This window comes from Sminthopsis crassicaudata, chromosome 3 (genome assembly GCF_048593235.1).
Source record: "Sminthopsis crassicaudata isolate SCR6 chromosome 3, ASM4859323v1, whole genome shotgun sequence".
In the NCBI taxonomy this organism is placed as follows: Eukaryota; Metazoa; Chordata; class Mammalia; order Dasyuromorphia; family Dasyuridae; genus Sminthopsis; species Sminthopsis crassicaudata.
In genome coordinates, this window is record NC_133619.1 from 602,594,725 (window position 1) to 602,608,806 (window position 14,082).

The following is a 14,082-nucleotide window of genomic DNA, read 5'->3' on the forward strand; positions in this document are numbered from 1 at the left end:
AAGGCCTTATCTCCAAAATATACAGAGAATTGACTCTAATTTATAAGAAATCAAGCCATTCTTCAATTGATAAATGGTCAAAGGATATGAACAGACAATTTTCAGATGATGAAATTGAAACTATTTCCATTCATATGAAAGAGTGTTTCAAATCACTATTGATCAGAGAAATGCAAATTAAGACAACTCTGAGATACCACTACATACCTGTCAGATTGGCTAAGATGACAGGAACAAATAATGAATGTTGGAAGGGATGTGGGAAAACTGGGACACTGATACATTGTTGGTGGAGTTGTGAAAGAATCCAACCATTCTGGAGAGCAATATGGAATGCATATCCTTTGATCCAGCAGTGCTACTACTGGGTTTATATCCCAAGGAAATACTAAAGAAGGGAAAGGGACCTGTATGTGCCAAAATGTTTGTGGCAGTCCTTTTTGTAGTGGCTAGAAACTGGAGGATGAATGGATGTCCATCAATTGGAGAATGTTTGGGTAAATTGTGGTATGTGAATGTTATGGACTATTATTGTTCTGTAAGAAATGACCAACAGGAGCAATACAGAGAGACTTGGAGAGACTTACATCAACTGATGCTAAGTGAAACGAGCAGAACCAGGAGATCATTATACACTTCAACAACAATACTATATAATGATCAATTCTGATGGAAGTGGTTATCTTCAACATAGAGAAGAGCTAATCCAATTCCAATTAATCAATGATGGACAGAATCAGCTACACCCAGAGAAGGAACACTGGGAAATGAATGTAAACTGTTAGCATTTTTTTGGTTTTCTCCCCAGGTTATTTTTACCTTTTAAATCCAATTCTTCCTTTGCAATAACAACAACAACAAAATTCAGTTCTGCACATATATATTAATATGTATGGGAATGCCTGCCATCTTGGGGAAGGGGGTGGAGGGAAGGAGGGGAAAAATTCGGAACAGAAAGGAGTACAAGGGATAATGTTGTAAAAATTACCTATGTATATGTACTGTCAAAAAATGTTATAATTATAAAATTAATTTAAAAAATTAAAAAAGAGAGATAAATTTGGATTCTCTCACAGATTCAGACATGAATTAACTTTCTACCTTAAGTGGAAAAAATAGAAAACAAATTTTGTAACTCAAAGCTAGGAGATCTTTGGAGAAATAACAATTCTGATACCTTGCTTATGTAACTCTTGTATGGTGTAAACATTTTAAAAAAGAAATGAAAATATCTTGTGAATAATAAAATGAATCTTAAAATTTAAAAAAAATAAAAGAAGGGACCCCTATGTGCAAAAATGTTTGTGACAGCCCTTTTTGTAGTGCCTAGGAACTGGAAATTGAATGGATGCCCATTAATTGGAGAATGGTTGAATAAATTGGGTATATAAATGTTATGAAATATTATTGTTCTTTAATAAATGACCAAAAAAATTATTTTAGAGAGATCTGAAGAAACTTACATGAATTGATGCTAAGTGAAATAAGCAGAACTCATTATACAAGGCAACAAGGAGATAATACAATGATCAACTCTGATGCATGTAGCCCTCTTTAACAATGAGATGATTCAAACTAATTCCACTGGTTAAGTGATGAAGAGAGCCATCTACACCCAAAGAGACGACTATGGGAGCTGAGTGTAGACCACAACATAGCATTTTCACTTTTTCTGTTGTTGTTTGCTTACATTTATGATTTCCTTCTCAGGTTTGTTTTCTTTCTATCTGTATCCGATTTTTCTTGTGCGGCAAGATAACTGTATAAATATGTATACATATATTTGATTTAACATACACATTAACATATTTAACATGTATTAGACTACCTGCCATCTAGGGGAGGGGCTGAGGGGAAGGAGGGGAAAATTTGGAACGAAAAGTTTTGCAAAGGTCAATGTTGAAAAATTACCCATGCATATATTTTGTAAATAAAAAGTTTTAATGATAAAAAAAAAAAAGAAAAAAAGAAAAGAGCCAAGTTCAGAAAGCATTTTTAATTTTTTAAAAATTATTTATTTACTTTTTATTTTTTGCTGAGGCATTTGGGGTGACTTGCCCAGGACCACACAACTAGGAAGTGTTAAGTGTCTGAGGTCAAATTTGAACTCAGGTTCTCCTGAGTTCAGGACTGGTATTCAATCCACTTCACCATCTAGCTACCCCAAGGAACAAGCATCTTTTTAAAAATAAGTTCCTTCTATGTAACAGCCACTATGCTTTGCACTGAGAATACAGAGACAAAAGCTCTCAAAGAGTTCATACTCGAGCAGAGGGTTATAATTTAAAATAAATAGGAAGAAAAGATGTGGAGAATTGAAGGGGAGAAAAAGACTGAAGATAAGGGAAGTCTTCACAGATATCTTTTGAGTTGAGTCTGGGTTCTGAGAGGCAGAAATAAGGATTGAGTGAACAATAGGGGGAACAACTTGTATAAATGTCTGGACCAGGGACCGGATGTAATATCAAGATCAGAGAATAGGTAGTGTTGCCTAGAATATAGAGTTCATGAAGAGAAATAACATAAAATAAGGCTGGAAAGGGAGGTGGAATCCACATTGGCCAAGCTCTTAGATACTAGTTTGATGCATTTTGTATAGAAGCCATATGGAATCACTTAAAATTTCTGAACAGGGTAGGGGAATGGTCAAAGTGACTTAATGATAATTTTTTTCATATTTTTGGAGGATGGTTTGAAAGAAAAGAAGTTGGAAACCAGCTAGGAGAACAACTAAAAGATCTCATAATAGTCTAGATATAAGGGGATGAGGATCTGCATTAAGGGAGTAACAGTGAGGAAGGGAGAAGGAGTCTAAATTCTGTGAAGTGCCTTGGATAAGAGAGTGGACAATACTTTCCAAATGAATGTATGTAGTGGGTGAGGGAAAGGAAAGAGTTCAGGATAACTCTAAGAATGCTAAGTAAATTGAAGGATGAAATAGGAATAGGGAAACACTATGACAACTGGGAACTTTGGAATAGAAACACATTTAAGATGTTAAGTTAGGAATTCTACTTTAGACATGTTGAGGTATTAAACTTACTACAAAACTGAAGGTCTTCAGAGCTGTTGTACTGATTTTATTGTTGCACCACCATGCCAGAAAACTAAATTGATTTCATTGAATTGTCTTAGGAAGATTCTGAAGATTACCTGACAGGATAAAGTACCAGACACTGAGGTCTTTTCTCAAACTAAAATGCCAAGTATTCAAATTCTGCTGCAGAGCATACAACTCCTTTGGGATTTCCATGTTTTTTTGAATACCAAACATACACTTGCCAAAAAGATTGTTTTACGGAACACTCATATAGGGCCAGCATTAATAAGATGGTCAGAAAAAGCAATACAGGGACACTCTAAAGGTCTCCTTAAGAACTTTGGAATTAGGAGATCATTGTACACTGCAACAAGATTATATGATGGTCAATTCTGATGGACATGGCTCTCTTCAGCAATGAAATGATTCAGACCAGTTCCAACAAACTGGATGATGAAGATGATGAAGAGAGCCATCTACATCCAGAGAGAGGACTGTGGGAATTGAGTGTGGTTCACAACATAGCATTTTCACTCTCTTTGTTATTGTTTGCATTTTATTTTCTTATTTTTTTTCCTGTTTGATTTTATTTTTCTTGTGCAGCAAGATAATTGTATGAATATGTATACATATATTAGGTTTAAAAAAAAAGAAACTAAGTTGTATAGGAGATACAGATTTGCATTGGTAGAGGGAGTTTTCTCACTGGAAAATCTTTATTTCAATTATATTGTAGCTCTGAGAGGGAAAAATGTAGCAGATACTATGCTATATTCAAAGACTACAAAAACAAACAATGCAATAATTCCTACCTTCAAGGGGTTTACAGGCTTCATTAGATATTAAACTTATTTACATTGCAAGTATCATGATATTTGCAATATTTACTTCAGAGAGTTGTTATGAAGATCAAAGGAAACGTCTGAAAATGCTTTTAAAACTCTAGTGTAATTATTATTAATTCTTCCCTGTGCTAAAACAGTATAATTATAATTTTATTAGAGGATTTTTGTAGAAGACCAGGATATCAAAATAGTAAAAACAAATGTCAAAAATCTCACCATCCATCTAATGCCAGCTGACTTATTAATATTTACTTCAAATATATTGGTGTTCATAAAAATATCCATATATAAATAAATAATTGCCACTTGTAAAAAAAACAAAACAAAAAAAAAAAAAAACTTTAGAATTGATTGCCGGACAGGGGAGATGCTGGCAAAGGACTGCTCAACACAGTGTGCCCTCATCAGAGAAGGTACTGTGCCCTTTGAGTAAAGCAAAATTAAAGGAGCTCAAAAGAAATGCCAGATGTAAAATTTAGAGAATCCACTCCAAATGTTCACATGGGTTAATTGTGTTCAACCTGTGGCAGAGCATAACTCCTATTGGTCTGTCTGGTCAGCCACAGTTGGATATACTGTAACTTGACTCAAACATGGTGATGTTATTTTGGTCATCTTCGAGAATGAAGGACAACAACGTGCACACAGAGAAAATAATGTAATATATATAAGTATTCATGTAAAGAGGGCTATCTTGAACGTGGCACCCATCCCTTGGAGAAGCTATGAAATTTTGCTTAGGCTCTGGGCCATTATTAGGGGTTGCAGAAAAGGTTTAAAATATTGGAGCCAAAGAAATAGACTAGTTGATCAGTGGCATAGGTTAGGTTCACAGGGCAAGATAGTGACTAAAAATAGCAATCTAGTGTTTGACAAACCCAAAGATACCAAATTTTGGGACAAGAATTCATTATTTGACAAAAACTGCTGGGAAAACTGGAAATTAGTATGGCAGAAACTAGGCATGGACCCACATTTAACACCACATACTAAGATAAGATCAAAATGGATCCAAGATTTAGGCATAAAGAACGAAATCATAAATAAATTGGAGGAACATGGGATGGTTTACCTCTCAGACTTGTGGAGGAGGAAGGAGTTTGTGTCCAAGGGAGAACTAGAGACCATTATTGATCACAAAATAGAACATTTTGATTACACCAAATTAAAAAGTTTCTGCAGAAACAAAACTAATGCAAACAAGATTAGAAGGGAAGTAACAAATTGGGAAAACATTTTTACAGTTAAAGGTTCTGATAAAGGCCTCATCTCCAAAATATACAGAGAATTGACTTTAATTTATAAGAAATCAAGCCATTCTCCAATTGATAAATGGTCAAAGGATATGAACAGACAATTTTCACATGATGAAATTAAAACTATTACTGCTCATATGAAAGTGTCCCAAATCACTATTGATCAGAGAAATGCAAATTAAGACAACTCTGAGGTATCATTACACACCTGTCAGATTGGCTAAGATGACAGGAACAAATAACGATGAATGTTGGAGGGGATGTGGGAAAAGTGGGACACTGATGCATTGTTGGTGGAGTTGTAAAAGAATCCAGCCATTCTGGAGAGCAGTCTGGAATTATGCCCAAAAAGTTATCAAAATGTGCATACCCTTTGACCCAGCCATACTACTACTGGGATTATATCCCAAGGAAATACTAAAGAAGGAAAAGGGACCTGTATGTGCCAAAATGTTTGTGGCAGCCCTTTTCATAGTGGCTAAAAGCTGGAGGATGAATGGATGTCCATCAATTGGAGAATGGTTGGGTAAATTATGGTATATGAATGTTATGGAATATTATTGTTCTGTAAGAAATGACCAACAGGAGAAATACAGAGAGGCTTGGAGAGACTTACATCAACTAATGCTAAGTGAAACAAGCAGAACCAGAAGATCATTATACACTTCAACAATGATACTGTACGAGGATGTATGCTGATGGAAGTGGATATCTTCAACATAGAGAAGAGCTAATCCAATTCCAATTGATTAATGATGGACAGAATCAGCTACATCCAAAAAAGGAACAATGGGAAATGAGTGTAAACTGTTATTTTTACCTTCTGAATCCAATTCTTCCTGTGCAACAAGAAATTCGGTTCTATACACATATATTGTATCTAGAATATATTGTACTATATTTCACATGTATAAGACTGCCTGCCATCTGGGGGAGGGGGTTGGGGGAGGAAGGGAAAAAATCTGAATAGAAGTAAGTGCAAGGGATAATGTTGTAAAAAATTACCCATGCATATGTACTGTCAAAAAAAAAAAGTTATAATTATAAAATTAAATAAAAATTAAATTTAAAAAATTACCCATGATTTTGTTCTGTCAATAAAAAGCTATAATTAAAATATATATATATATGTAGGAGGAAAAAAAAAATATTGGAGCCAGTGAGGATTATCAAAGATTCCCCGGCAATTTGGCTTCCTTCCCTATTTTTCTAGGCTAATCTCCTAACAGATTCCCAATGATCCCATTATATCAAGTCCTCCCTTCTCATTCATTCTCCTGGTTCTTTCAGTAGTTATCATGCTAATGAATACCTCTTCCTTCTGGACACTCTTGGTCCCATTAGCTTTTAATTCTTGCCCTTTCTAGCTAATCTCTTCTTTGTTATCTTTTTCACTGATTCCCTTCCTTCTTCGTAACCCCTTAAGAATTACCAAGATTCTTGTTGCTGTACTTTCTCTCTAAATGCTCTCCTTCATCCCTGGGATTTCAACTCTTACCTCTCTTCATTGACTCCTATGAATTTCTCCATTACTACTTCCAAATCTTAATTATATTCCAGCCTTGACATTTTATCATTACCAGATCTATTATCACCAGTTACCTAGAAGAGTATCATAGGATTATAGTTTTAGAACTAGAATGGACCTCAAAAATTATCCATGTCCAACACCATCATTATTCTCTTGGTTCTGCTCACTTCACTTAGCATCATTTTATGTAAGTCTTTCCAGACTTTTTTGAAATCAACCTGCTCATCATTTTTATAGAATAATAATATTAAATTACATTCATATACCATAACTTATTTAGCCATTCCCCAAGTGATGGTCATACACTCAATTTCCAGTTCCTTACCACTACAAAAAGGGCTGCTATAAACATTTTTGTACTTATGGATCCTTTTTCCTTTTTTATGATCTCTTTGGAATACAGACCCAGTGAAGATTGCTGGACCAAAGAGTATGCATGGTTTGATAGCCTTTGGGTATAGTTCCAAATTGCTCTTCTAGAATAGTTGGATCATTTTATAACTAATTAGGAAATGTTTAGCAAAATAAATAAAAATACACTAAAACAAAGATAATATTACATTTTAAAACAAAGTTAATATGGTACAGGGATCCCTATTTATAGATTAGTGTTATAGATCGTTCTCTTTGTTCTACTTACTTTTTTCTACATCAGTTCACATAAGTCTTCCCAGATTTCTCTGAATCTATCATATTCATTGTTTCTTCTGGTGTAATGATATTCTATTGCATACACATGTCACAATTTGTTCAACACTTCTTTAATGGATAGTTATGCTCTTTTCAGTTATTTGCTATCAAAAGTGTTATTACAAATATTTTTGTGTATATGCAGCTTTTTGCTTTTGGCCTTTTCTTAATCTTCATCCTTTTTATCTTTTCTATAGCTTTTGATACAGTTAATTACTCTTTTCTTTTTTTATTGAATTTTTTTATTATAGCCTTTTATTTACAAGATATATGCATATGTAATTATTCAGCATTGATAGTTGCAAAATCTCTTGTCCCAACTTTTCCCTTCCTTCCCTCCCCCTTCCCCCAGATGGCAGATTGACCAATACATGTTAAATATGTTAATGTATAAATCAAATACAATATATGTATACATGTCCATGCAGTTATTTTGCTGCACAAAAAGAATTGAAATAGTGTACAATTAGCCTGTGAAGGAAATAAAAAATACAGGCAGACAAAAATAGAGGGATTGGGAATTCTATGTAGTGGTTGACTATGAACCACTAGTCAACTAGTCATAGTCAACTCCCAGAGTTCTTTCACTGGGTGTAGCTGGTTCAGTTCATTACTGCTCTATTGGAACTGATTTGGTTCATCTCATTGTTAAAGAGGGCCACGTCCATCAGAATTAATCATTATATAGTATTGTTGTTGAAGTATATAATGATCTCCTCTTCCTGCTCATTTAACTCAGCATTGGTTCATGTAAGTCTCTCCAGGCCTTTCTGAAATCTTCCTGCTGGTTATTTCTTACAGAACAATAATATTCCATAATATTCACACACCACAATTTATTCTGCCATTCTCCAATTGATGGGCATCCACTCAGTTTCCAGTTTCTGGCCACTACAAAGAGGGCTGCCACAAACATTCTTGCACATACAGGTCCCTTTCTCTTCTTTAAAATCTTAAAATAAATAAATAAATAAATAAGCCCAGTAGTGATTACTCTTTTCTTGATGATATCTTTCCCCTAGGTTTCCATGACTGTACCATCCTGGTTCTTTTTCTACCATCTAAATTCTCCTTGTTAGTCTCCTTTCCTGGATCTTTGTCTAAGTTACAACTGGTAACAGTGGGTGTCACACAGGGCTCCATCCTGGGCTCTTTTCTCTTCTCTCTCTACATGATTTGGCTTGGTGATCCCATCAGCTCCAATGTATTAACTTATCATCTCTCTGCTGAGGACTCTTGATCTATTTATCTAGTTTAAACTTTTCCCCAACCTTCAGACTTTGTCTCAGAAATTTGGCAGATGGGAGGCACATAGGTTGGTAAAGAAAAGAGGAGAGGATAATAAGGCAAAAATAATAACTGACATTTTATAAAGACAGGGCTTTACAGTTTAGAGAAAGTGAAACACTTTCCAAATATTCTTGTTTCATATTTACCCTGTAAGAGAGGTGTTATTATTGTCCCTGTTTTATAGATGAGTAAACTAAGTATCAGAGTGGTTGACTTGCCCAGGATCCCACAGCTGTCTATGGTACATTTAAACTTAGAGGTGGCATTTAAACTTAGATCTTTCTGATTCCAAATCTGGTCACTATAGATGATGCTGCCTCTCTTGAGGTTACAGGAATAGTAAATGTGAATCTGAAAATTCCAAATATGTCAAGTCTGAAACTTTATTTGCTGGTGTGAGAACTATTGAAATATGTTTTTTCTATATCTTATTGGGTAAGTAATATTCTTAATGACTGATTTGTCTTGGATTAGAACAGATTAGAGAAGGGAGGAAAAAGAAGTCTTTAAGAAAAATAAGATATCAAAAGAGAATTATAGAGACTACTAAGAGTTAAAAGTAATTGGACTCTCATTAGGAGTAGTGAAAGGAGAAGCTCTATTATATGAACAAAGAGAAGATTCCAAGGAGCTGTTTAATTGCTCTTTTTGATTCCTATGTCCTTTTCTGGCACTACTTCCTTAAGTTCAGCAAATCCTTCAAATACTTGAGCATTCTGTCTTAAGTGGTCAGTTGTGACTTCTGCCAATAAGCTGTTTAATGGTAGTCAGTTGGTGTTGTAAATCAGGGCTTCTTAAACTTTTTCCATTTTTGACCTTTTTTCGCCTGAGAAAATTTTGTGAACTTGGGTACACACACACACACACACACACACACACACACACACACACGTGTGTGTGTGTGTGTGTATTATATATATATATATATCAAATATTTACCGATAATAAATCATAATTTTTGACCTCTACATTTAATTACATGAATCCATATGGAGTTACAAATCATAGTTTAAGAAGCTGAGTTGTCTAGATGTGCAAAAATATTTGTGGCAGCCCTTTTCATAGTGGCAAGAAACTGGAAACTGAGTGGATGCCCATCAGTTAGAGAAAGACTGAATAAGTTATGGTATATCAATGTTATGGAATATTACTGTCTGTAAGAAAGGACCAACAAAATGATTTCAGAGAGGCCTGGAGAGACTTATATAAACTGATGCTAAGTGGGATGAGTAGAACCAGGAGATCATTGTATATAACAACATCAATAATATATGATGATCAATTCTGATGAATGTGATTTTTTCAACAATAAGATTATTGATGCCAGTTCCAATGATCTTGTAATGAAGAGACCCATCTACACCTAGAGAAAAGACTGTAGGAACTGAATGTGGATCACAATATAACATTGTCACTCTTTTTGTTGTTGTTCACTTGCATTTTGTTTTCTTACTAATTTACTTTCTTTTTTTGATCTGACTTCTTTTGTTCAGCAATAGAATTGTATAAATATGTTTATACATTTTGGATTTAACATATATTTTAACATGTTTAACATATATTGGATTGTTTTCCATCTAGGGGAGGGGATGGGGGAAATGAGAAAATCTGAAGCACAAGGCTATGCAAGGGTCAATATAGTCAAATTATTGATGCATATGTTTTGAAAATATAAAGCTTTATTTAAAAAAAAAAGAAGAAGAAGCTGGGATGTAAATCAATCTCCTGGGCTCCAACCTGGCATCTCTAATTGCCTATCAGACATCCCATATTGGATGTCTGGTAGTCATCTTAAACTTGACATTTCCATGTATTTTTTCTCTAAACCTCCCTGTTCTTTCTTTTTTACTGTCAAGAGTATTTTAATGTTTTCATGAAACTACTAAATTTCATTTTGAGTCTTCTCTCTCCTTCATCACTCCTCTCCCATATCCAATCAGTTGGGAAGACCTGTAGAATCTATCATGACATGGAGACATATTGTTTTCACAATATCTCTCATAAATGGCCCCCTCTCTCCTTTGACTCTGCTACTAGCCTAATAACCTCTTATCACCTTATACCTAGACTATTACAAGAGTTTACTGCTTTGTTTCCCTTTCTCAATCTCTTCCCATTTCAGTCTATCCTCCATTCTTATGTTAAATTGATCTCCCTAAAGCACATTTCTGACCATGTTGCCTTCACAGTGATATATAGTATCAATTATTAAAAAAAACCAAAACTTGTTTAGCCCCTCAGAGCTTGAGCCTGTCTTACCTTTCCAGTTTTACCCCTTACATGCACTCTATGATCAGTAACACTGGTCTCTTTGCTATTTCCTTCATAAGACAACTCCATCTCTTAACTCAGGGTAATTTCATTGACTACCTCTAATGCCTAGGAGTCTCTCCTCTTCATTTATTTTTATTATATTATTTTATATATTATTATTATTATTTGCTTCCTCTGGCTTCTTTCAGGTCCCAATTAAAATCCAAACTTCTATAAAAAGCCTTTCCTTATTCCTCCCTTTCTTTGTGCTATTGCCTTCTCTCTAAGATTATCTCCAATTTATTTTGTATAAATTTTGTTTGTACATAATTGCTTTCATGCTGCCTCTTCCTTTTTGTTTTATTTTGCCTTTCTTCTATATTCAGTATTCAGATGGTTATTGTTTGGGTCCTAATTGACTCAGAGTGAATGTAAATAGCAATTATTTCTGTTTTGGTCAGAAACTTTGAAGGACCTTTCCTTTTCAAATTTATTTATTTGTTTGTTTTTTACTAGGTGAAAGAGGCCATTCTTTGCCTCAATTTCTATCTAGCCTTAATCACTAAATTGATGTGGCCTCAGTCAAACTGAGATCTATTGAAGATCTTTGATTAAAAAGACCAAGTTCTCCCATGGCATTCAGGGCTATATCCAGTCATCCTGATTTATATCTGACTACTAGACCCAGATAGCTCTGGAGGGGAAAATGGGGTAGGTGATCTTGCACAGGTCCCTCACTTGAATCCATTTCACTTGCATGTCATGGCATTACTTACTTCCCTGATGTCATGGTGCTCTTCAAGAAAGGACAAACAAGAACCACAACCCTAAACTTAGCAGTACATAGTTGATAGTCAATAAATGCTTATTAATTTGACTCTGGGGACAAATATGGTATGATGGCATGTGCTATAGAGTGCTGTGACTAAGGAACTTGCTTTGTATGTAACTAAATATATATGAAAACATCAATATGGATATGTAGCAGAATGGAGTTCCATATGTAGACAGGGGCTTATGCATGGTGAGAATTGTTATTGTGTGTGATTCAGAGGGTAGCTGAATAGACATCTCTAACCTCTTTTTACTGTACCCTTCTCCACAGGAGATTTTCATCCCTGCCAGGAAGGGAAGCAAGGTAGGGGGTAGAGGCCATTCTATTCTCCTTAAAAAGAGAGAGTATTGGGCTAGAAGTATATTTTTCTGCTCCCTTAAAATTGTTAGTCTAGAGTAGGGCTTCTTAAACTTTTTCCACTTGTGACTCCTTTTTGCCAGAGAAATTTTTTACATGACATTGGCTATCTAGGCATATAAAAAGATATACAAATCAAACATTTACTAATATAAATCATAATTTCATAACCCCACATTCAGTTACAAGATCTCATATGGGATTGTAAACCACAGTTGAAGAAACTGGGTTCTAATGCAAATTAAAACAACTCTGAGGTATCACCTCCTATCAGAATGGCTAAGAGAACAAGAAGGGATAATGATAAATGTTGGAGGAGATGTGAGAAAACTGGGACATTAATGCATTGTTGGTGGAGTTGTGAATTGGTCTGGCCATTCTGGAGAACAATTTGGAATTATACCTAAAAGTATACTATATAAAGTATTAAAAAATTATAGTTTTATATCTATCTATCTATCTATCTATAAAATTGTGCATACCTTTTGATCCAGTGCCATTATTGCATCTGTATCCCAAAGAGGTCATAAAAGAGGAGAAAGGACTCACATGTGTAAAAATTTTTGTAGCAGCTTTTTCTGTGGTGGCAAAGAAATGGAAAATGAGTGGATGCTCTTCAACTGGGGAATGGCTAAATAAGTTATAGTATATGAAAGTAACAGAATACTATTGTTCTATAAGAAATGAATAGGGTGCTTTCAGAAAGGCCTGGAAAGATTTATATGAACTGATGCTGAATGAGAGGAACAGAACCAGGAAAACACTGTACATAGCAAGATGTGATGACCAACTATGATAGATTTAGCTCTTCTCAGCAAATCAGTGATAGAAGATAATTCGAGTAAATTTGGATGGAAAATGTCATCTGCATCCAGAAAACAGAAGAAACTGGGTTCTAGACAATACATAATGAAAGAGCTCTCCCATTGGGAGAGAGGTTACTCATATTGAACAAGAGATAGAGTCCTGGATCTTATCCAAGAAGAAACTCCCCAAAAGTCTCTAGAATAGCAAGTTAGGGACAAACACAGTTTGTCTGCCCCTCTTATGTTTTTCCAGAGTCTTTGCTTTCCCGGAAACCAGAAGTTTCCAAAGTAAGTACACACGGGGAGAAGACTTGCAACTTGAGTAGTCCAAAAAGGACTGGCCCTGCAGGGTCCCATAGGGGCATTTGTCTCTGGAGAATTTCAAAGAGGACTGGCTGAGAAGTGAAATTTTCTTCTGCAGGCCAGGACATTTATTTCTGCCAATAAGGAAAGAGTCCCATTCCAGTGGGCTTTGGGGCAGAGGTTATAGATACAACAGATATATCATAAAATTAATCCAAGCAGGGGGCAGCTCGGTGGTGCAGTGGATAGAGCACCAGCCCTGAATTCAGGAGGACCCTCCACCAGCCCTGAATTCAGGAGGACCAGAGTTCAAATCCGATCTCAGACACTTAACACTTCCTAGCTGTGTGACCCTGGGCAAGTCACTTAACCCCAGCCTCAGGGGGGAAAAAAACAATCCAAGCTGAATATTGTGAAGTCATAAAGACCAAGAATGATCTCAAAGAAGAGATTTTTAAAAAGCAGACCCTCCAATCCTTTGTGGAGTTTGGGGTCCACAAGTTTGGAACATTGCATATAATGTCCCATATATGCAATTGGTTTTACTGAATATACTATTTTGCTGAATTAAAAATGTTATGCTTCATTGGTTATTTCCCACAAATTTTGCTCTGTCTTCCTCTCCTGTACATCTCAAATTTCTTAATCCTTTAGATTTAAATAAATGCTAAAGTTCCTGTCTACACAATTTATCAACAATGTAACAAACAATAAAACAAAGACAAATAAAAATTTACAATGTTTCTATTGTGGGAACGATCACTTCCAACTTCCTACAACTGCTGTCTTCTCATTTCTGAGAATAGTCCCACCGTGCTTTCTCTATCTATGAAATTCTCTTCTCGGTGTTTAGAGGACAAGACCTCTGAGGAATGG